The following is a 9209-nucleotide window of genomic DNA, read 5'->3' on the forward strand; positions in this document are numbered from 1 at the left end:
TGGCATTTGCATGTACACAAGCCTTTACATCCATAGGTATGGCTTCCATTTCCAACAACAATACATGCGTGCATCCTATCTTTTTCCCTAAATCACCCTCTTTATAATCCTTCCACCCCCAAACCTCCGTCGCCGATAAAGAAAAACGAAAAAAAAGAAAAAAGAGAAAAAGAATAAACCGGACAATCAAACACAACCCTTGTTTTGATCGGTTATCACAACATCATATGAGATCAAGACTGTGCGGCGGCCAGCGCAACCACCCGGCCTCATGGCACAATTGATGGCCGTTGACCAACTTAACCAGCTCCGGGACATATTTAACCGTTTCGACATGAACTCAAATGGATCCCTAACCCATCTCGAGTTAGCCGCCCTCCTCCGTTTCAACAAAATGGACTCCAATGGGAACGGGGCCGTTGAGTTTGATGAATTGGTCAACGCTATGTCACCCAACATGATGACCGAACAAAATGTCATTAATCAACAACAACTTTTAAAGGTCTTCCAATTGTTTGATCGGGATGGGAACGGGGTCATCACTCCTTCTGCGCTCGTGCTGTCAATGGCTAAGATGGGTCAACCACTGACGTACCGCGAGCTCACCGAGATGATCCAAGAGATGGTGATGGGGTCATTAGTTTTAGTGAATTTGCAGGAGTTATGGCAAAATCAGCAGCCGAATCATTTGGGCACCCGGTTCCATTACCTTGATTGTTTTGTATTTATTTTTCTTTATAACTAATCCTTGGTAAATGTTTGCAACGGTTTATAAAAAGGCTATACATAATCGTTGGTTTGTGTAAAAAGTTTTAAAATAAACTAAAATACATTTAACTATTTTATAGGTTCTTAAAAACGAAGAAATATTAAATATTGAAGGTAAACAAAATTAGTTATTTCTTTTCTTTTTATTTCTTTTAAATTTTAGATGATAACAAAATCAATTTTCTTTTCACAAAATAGTAAAATACCTTTATTAGGAAAACAAAAACATTTTTTTGTTACGCAAAGGAAATTAAACAATTCCTTTTTCAACAATATCAATAATAATATATTCTATAAAAAAATAATCTCTTTAATTATCGGAATTGGTATATATATATATATATAGGGTAAGGATCCTAAGAGAACCCTTTGCAAATTGAGAACTTTGAGAACCATTTTGGACCACTAAAAACACCTTTAAAAAAATATTTAAAAAATCATAAAACAAAAAATAATAAAAATTTTAAAAAGTGAAAAAACCAAAATTCTTATATTTCATTCCGGTTTCATTAAAAAAATAAAAACAATACAAAAAAAACAAAAAAAAAACGTCATATTATACACATATGTATAATTTTATATAATTTTTAGTTACGTAATATACACATATGTGCATTATCATTTATCTTAAATTATACACATGTGTACAAATAAAACATGTAAATATACATATATGTATATATTATACATATGAAACCGGGATGATAAAATAAGAATTTTGGTTTTTTTACTTTTTTGATTTTTGTGTTTTTTTTATTTTATATTTTTTTATTTTTGGGTTTTTTGTGGTCCAAAATTGTTCTCATAGTTCTCAATTTCAAAAAGGTTCTCTTATGATCCTGATCCTATATATATATATATATATATATTCTCAATTTCAAAAAGGTTCTATCATGATCCTGATCATATATATATATATATATATATATATATATATATATATATATATATATATATATATATATATATATAGGGTTGGTATACTTTAAGAACTCTAAATATATTAAGGGGGTGTTTGGGATTCCTTATTTCCACCAACTTATAACTTATAAACTTTTTGAAAAGTTAATAATGTGTAAAAGGTGTTTGGCAAACCATAAGGACTTATGGTTTTTAACTTATGGCCAAGACAAAATAAGAGGGTTTTGAAAAGTTATGATTCTTTAACTTATTAACTTAAAGGGTATAATATTCCCAAACACTCCTTATAAAATAACTTATTAACATAAGTTAATCCAAACACTTTTATACAAACTCCTTTTTAAAAAGTTATAAGTTTATAATTTTTTTTCACATAAAATTCTTTTAGACTTAAATAAGGAATCCCGAACACACCTTAAGAACTTTAAGAACTAATCTTAACCACTCATTTTTATCTAATATCAAAATATTAAAAATAAAATAAAAAGGCACAATTGTAACTCACCATTGTTTATCTCTCTAATTAATTGATTAACTTTTCACCTATTTTCTCCCTCTCTCTTTACTTCTTACGATTTAAAAAAAAAACAATTAAACATGTTAATCATCTATTTATGTATCAGTTTATTCAAATAATGTGATTCCCTATTTATTTATGTCTAACTAATCATACTGATAACATGTATTAAAATATTCATAATCACCATTGTTTCTTAAATTTTACATGTATGTAATTTTTTATATTAATCATGCATGTTTATTTACATAAATGTAAATATTTATTACTCATATTTTTCAAAGTGAAGTCAACATAATAATGTGTAAATCTTTTTCATATGTGTAAATATATGTAAATCTTCATATTATTCATGTTTCTCAAAGTGATCGTGATCGTCAACATAGTGTGTAAATTTTTTACACATGTGTTAATATTTTACACATTTGTTTGTAATCAAAAACATAATATTATAGAAAAAACAACGAATAAATATGCATCTCATATCAAAAACTAATTACGCGATCAAATTTTTTGGTGTCTAAATAATTTTCTATTAACATATGTTCAAACGTCTATAGGTAACCAGGCATACATGTTTTATCTTATATACCTAACTGGCAATTTATGTAAAAAAAAAAAATCTTCATTAATTCACTGAAACATGACTATAAATCTACAATATTTACATGCATGTAAAAATATTTTAGTGTAGGTAAAATAACAATTTAGATGTCAACAACTTAACACATGTGCAAACAAACCATTCAAAAGTAAAAATCTATATTAAAATCTAATTACTATATATTAAATGGTTAGAATTATATACATATCTACATCATTTAGAGTTATAACACATGTCTGACTGCTTCCTTCGAATAATTACCATAAAATTTCATAAATTAATGTTATTTAAATGTAACTGTTTGATAATGCAATAAATTAGGAGAATTATATGGAAAAAATTATACATCGTAGTTCCCATAATGTCCTTTTCTGTTTGTGAAAATGCCTTTAAAAGTCAGTTATTTACGATCATGCCATTATTATTTTGAACCAATGATTAAGGGGGTGTTTGTTTTTTCTTCAAAGATCTTCAAGGGAGCTAATGTCTGCAGGCGCGCAGACATTACCCTTGAAGACTGTTTGTTTTTTTTTTTAAAACAGATCTGAAGTTATCTTCTTTCATCTTAAAAGAAAAGCAAGGAAATCTTGCTTAAAACATCTTCACAAAAAAACCCTACTCTTCTCCCTTTGCAGCCACCCTCTCATCCACTGCTCCTACCACCGTCCGCCAACACCACCACCCACCGTACGCCGCCACCACCACCCCCGTACCCCGCCGCCACCGTCCACCACCATCCACCGCCACCACCACCGTCCACCACCCACCATCCATCACCACCACCGTCCACCACCACCACCACCATCCATCACCGCCACCACCACCATCCATCACCCACCACCACCACCATCCATCACCGCCACCACCACCACCATCCATCACCGCCACCACCACCGTCCACCACCCACCATCCATCACCACCACCGTCCACCACCCACCATCCATCACCACCACCGTCCGCCACCACCACCACCATCCATCACCACCACCGTCCACCACCCACCATCCATCACCACCACCGTCCGCCACCACCACCACCATCCATCACCACCACCGTCCACCACCCACCATCCATCACCACCACCATCCATCACCACCACCACCATCCATCACCGCCACCACCACCATCCATCACCCACCACCACCACCATCCATCACCACCACCGTCCACCACCAACCAAAACCATCCATCACCACCACCCATTGTCCACCACCACCATCCACCGCCACTACCCACCGTCCGCCGCCACTACCACCATCCACCACCACCACCTTCCACCACCCACCAAAACCAAATCGGCATGGCAGGCAAAGACTAAAAACTAGATGTAACTTGAATAAATGACTTCTATCTTGTGAGATAAGTTTGACAGTTATGCAGACAGTATCAGCTTATAAAAACAAACAGTCTTATATTTTCAGCTTGCAGATCTTCAGACCACATCTTCAGTTGCAGACATGAAAACAGATGAAATCAGCTTGCAGACAGTTTATGTCTGCAAAAACAAACAGCACCTAAGTTATTAAGGGTTGTGACTAGTTCTTAAAGTTCTCACAAAATCATGAGTGTTTAAATGATACTAACCATATATCTATACTCTCTAATAAAATACTACAATGTTTTGCCACTTATCACATCTATATTAATTTTCACAATTTAAAACCAATTAAATCTCTAAAATCCTTCATTACCATTTTTTTAATTAATAAAATTAAATACCTTTTTTTGAACAACTAATTTTTCTCCTCATGTCTCAAGTGAGACTAGATACCACAACCATTTTGTTGTAAGACATACATCTTTGCCACTAGACCATGTTAGTGGCCAATAACATTAAATTTTTTTATTTTTAATTTTATATTTATTTTATTTTTTACTTTTTAGATCGACGATTTTCTTGTACTTAGACTTCCGCCCAATCCAAATTTAGAGTGCCCCGATGCCCCCACTCTAATCGTAATTTGTTGTCTTAACCGAGGCCCCACTTTCTTCAAAGTTTCGTTTGGGTGTTCCCTCAGGTAACCATATCGACGACTGCCACTTGACAGTCGTTGTGCCACCACAGGTAGGGTTGTCACTTTTACCCGAAACCTGAAATCCAACCCGAAAAAACTCATACCTGAACCAGAACTAACTCGACTCGAATAACCCGAACCCGAGAAAAGACTATCTCGAACCCAAACCGAAGTAATTCGGGTTGGGTCCCGGGTTTGATTTATATGATTTGGGTCAACCCGAAAAACCTGACTAAACTTTTAGTTTTGAAATTAAATATATTTTATGTATAATAGGCTAAGTCTTAGCCGCTAAAGTTATTAGAATATTTGCTTAAGTCGTCTGTTGTTATTCTAACTATTATGGATCGATTGCTTATTATTAATTTATGTTTTTTGTTTATTACTAATAGCAACCGTAATCAAACAACCAAATCACGTCCGATTGTTTACGATTATGGTTCGGGTTAGCTTTACTATTCTTTTGAATAGTTTTATAAGTTTTGTTAGTTTATTATTTGATCATCTGTGTTATAAGCAAAGAGACTATGTTGTTTTAAATTTAGCATTGTAGTTTAAAAAAAATTGGTTTTGTGTTTACTTTTCTAAAAATACTCGAAACCCGATTAACCTAACCCGAAAAAACTCAAACCCGAAAAACCTGTGAGAAATTTGGATTGGGTTTCGGGTCAAGATTTAAAACTTTGAAATCCGAAGAACCCGAAACCCGGAAAACTAACCCGAAGAACACCCCTAACCACAAGAGCAAAACTCTCTGGCGTAACACAATGAGACGAAAGCTGGGTGGACTCAGGGTTCAAACTCACAACCTTTGCGTAAATGAATAAATTTATAAATTGTGTTAAACATTAATGTGAGGGATGGTTAATAAATTAATTAATAATTTGAATGATTGAAATAAATAAATTAATATCTAAATTGTGTTAAACACTAACGTACAATGGTTGTCTCTTAATATGCATGATAAGTTTATTTATTTATTTTTTTGTATTTCCCTTAATTATTAAACTTGATTTTTTTATCAGTTGTCCATGTAATACACGGGTCTCAAGCTAGTATATATATATATATATAAAATCCTACGTGTCGTGATGTGGCTGTTCCCCGTTTTTGGACTCATCAGATTTGCTTAATTTTTAAATGGAGGCTTCTCATGTATTTGACCCGAATTCACGGGTATGGGTCTTACCAAACCCAGATATTCCTTAAATGGGTTATAACATCTCATTAAATTAAAAATTACTCTCACCAAATTATTGATGTGAAAATCCTATAAAATAGAACATACTAAAAGTTATTATATGATTTTTTGTATGAAATATTATTTATAATTAAGAAACAATTTTATAGTAAAAACAATAAGCAGGTCTTTGGTTTTACCAAACCCAGATAACTTTTAAATCAGTTATAACATCTTTATTTTTGAAACATTTTTATCATCAAACTAGGTATATTATAAATTTCATTATAATGAATAAAAATAAACCCAAAAAAGTATATAAATATTAAAAACGAGTAATGTAAAACAGCTCCTGTAATACGGGGGATAAAAACTAGTGTGTGTGTGTGTGTGTGTGTGTATATATGGAAAGTATAAGAAGAAAACCTATTCCAGTTGAGAAAACCTTGGAAACTCAAATGAGTGGTTGTGGTGTTGCCATGTGTTCACTGGATATATTTAATTGTTCTTTAAGTAGAAGGGTATTTTAGTCTTTTTGTGTTCTGTGCTTCAATATTTTCATCTTGTCAAATCATCGATTTTATATGCTTTCATATATTTTAACATCATCAGAAAATTTCAATTTGATTCCTTCCAGGTTAACGGTTTTCAAGTATGTCTCCCAAAGCAAAGCGATTCTTAGATTTTTCAGCCTTTTCTCCTTCAAAGAAACAACATCAACTAACAGCATTCAATTCTTAAGATATTCATCATTCTAGTGTTGACCCCCTCGTGTGCGTTGATATTTTTCCTGTTGTTCATCAAGTTAATCCAACACCTGGCATACTAATAGCTGTTGACGTTGTTTCAGTTGTTCATCAAGTTAATCTAACACCTGACGTACCTGTAGCTGTTGACGTTGCTCCAGTTGTTCATCAAGTTAATCCGGCCACCGCAGTCAACCATCACGATGTTTATCAAGTTTCTGATGAAGTTACAACTTCGGTTATATCTCCAATTCCTGATCCCCAAGAATTTTGTTTTTGTTTTTTATGTGATGATTATCACTCTTATCCAAGTTTGATGGGTGGTGAGGAATGCTTATTCTGGCAGTGTGCTTTAGTCAGTCCTAGTACCTTATAACCTTTTTGGTCATTACACTCCTGATATATCACCTAAAGATTTTATGGGTGAGGAATGTTTGTTTATTTTAGTCTTTTGTATTTTGTAGTTTTAATCTGGTGCTCGTTTCTAGTTCTTTGTTGTTTTTCTTTTTATTTTTCTGTATTCCCCTATCTGTTTTCACATTTTGCTAGTATGGTCTTTATATGTTGTATGACATTTATTATGATAACTTGATAACTTATGTTTTTATTATGTTTTGACTTGTCCTTCAAATGATAACATATGTCTTTCGCATATTAACATATGTTTTAGCACACTTATTAACATACGACCTTTTTGTATATTGTTTTATGTTTTTTCTCGTTATGGTAGATTGTATCTATTTTTGAAGATTTAATTATTTGGTAATTGTGGTTTAATGTAAATCCAGGTTACTAAATGATAAAACAGACCAAACTTTGAGTCGAGTTACATCATTAAACTTAATTAAACATTAAACTATTCTTCTACATAATTAAGAAAATGTACATTCAACGTACATTAAACATTCAACCTACACTAAACAAACTGTAAACCTAAAATAAAAATACAACATAATTAAACATTAAACAACTTATTTTCTCCCCCAATTGTAGTAGTCCCATGACTCGTCAGAATCACTAACATAGTAAAAGGGGTCGGGTTCAGACTCGTAACCATCTGGTTCTGGTTTTGGAGGTGGAGGAGAATGGATTAGTGGTTCGTATTCCGCCCCGGGGTCTGTTTTGTACCCTTCCGCCCAATCAGGTACTATTTGTGTCGGTCGAAGAGTAGGAGGAGGAGGTGGAGGGTGGTCGTCTTCATGTGGGCTCCCGTGTACTTGTGGCTGATTGTTAACCCCACCATTCGGTTCGACTTGCACGATTCCAGTTTCTACTTGCTGGTTAGCCGAGTCAACTACAATGTTCGTAGGATTTAGTGCAAAAAACCTTTTGTTTTCAATAACATCCTCTAGAGGTGTACTTGGGGCGGGATACATTTTTTGTATATTTTTTTGCGTTATGATAGAGTAAAATGTATTACTTGAAATCTGAATGGGATGTTGGTGTGTGTTTGGTTGATGACACCTTTTATTTATTTCTACAAACACTTTGAGTGAAGTCCCCCTTTGTACCCCACCCCATTTATTTTAATTTATTTTATTGTAGTTGGAAAATCTTTTTTTATATTTTCTTGTACTTTATTGTCTTTTCATAGTTCACTAGAATGTCATTTCATACTTCATCCTATATTATGTTTACTTCTTCTTCTATAAACACAATTTTAAGACTCACCATTAATGTTATCCACCTTCCTTCACCCACTCTTCCTTTATTGTGATGGATGTTCCAGCCGGCTACAATGATGATATCACATTAACTACTCCAAGCAGTCAAGTTTTTAGCATAACTTTTGATCAGTCTACTTCAAATACTTTCCTGAACCACTTAATTAGTCCCACCAGTAAAGGTAGTATTTCATTAAGTCATATTAATGTTGTAAGTCTAGTTTTTAGTACTCTAATCCAGGGACCTCTAATCCATTTGTTTTATAAATGGTTTTGTTTTAAGGGTTCCATTTGTTTTAATGCTTTTATTCCCATGCTTTTATAACTTAAAATCCTTTATTTTTGAAGCATTATTTTTTCATATGTCTACTATATTTAAATGATTATTTTATTTTTTTAGAGAAGGTATTTAGCAACCAAACATCCTTAGGCTAAACTAATGTGGTATCTCCTGTTTCCATAGAACCAACAATTCTTCAAGAAGATGATGCCTATTATGTTTATTATTCTCCTAATGGTTCGAAGTTTTGGCGTCCAAAGACTAATAACAATTTAAAACCTGCTGAAGGCACTATTTTTATATCATGGGAAGATGTTGTTACTATGTATTATAAGTATGCTGAAGAATCTGGTTTTTCGGTCCGCAAAGGCCAGACTAAGAAATGGAAAGGTGTCGTTACACACAAGTATTTGAAAGTACGGTACCCCCCAAAGCAAACGTTCCTTTGATTCCTTGTCTGAACCGTCAATGTATGTCAGACAAAAGACATTTACCGTAACTGATTGCAAGGCT

The 9209-nt window shown here is 33.3% G+C and overlaps 1 pseudogene; it reads left to right on the top strand.

Annotated features, from left to right (window-relative positions):
* Nucleotides 1-271: 271 nt before the first annotated feature.
* On the top strand, nt 272-714 carry LOC143608226 (putative calcium-binding protein CML16 pseudogene; annotated as a pseudogene).
* The last annotated feature ends 8495 nt before the right edge of the window (nt 715-9209 follow it).

Source organism: Bidens hawaiensis, unplaced genomic scaffold, assembly GCF_021521415.1.
Source record: "Bidens hawaiensis isolate Kalapana, Puna unplaced genomic scaffold, B.hawaiensis_p1.1 tig00002132_1, whole genome shotgun sequence".
NCBI classification, from domain to species: domain Eukaryota; kingdom Viridiplantae; phylum Streptophyta; class Magnoliopsida; order Asterales; family Asteraceae; genus Bidens; species Bidens hawaiensis.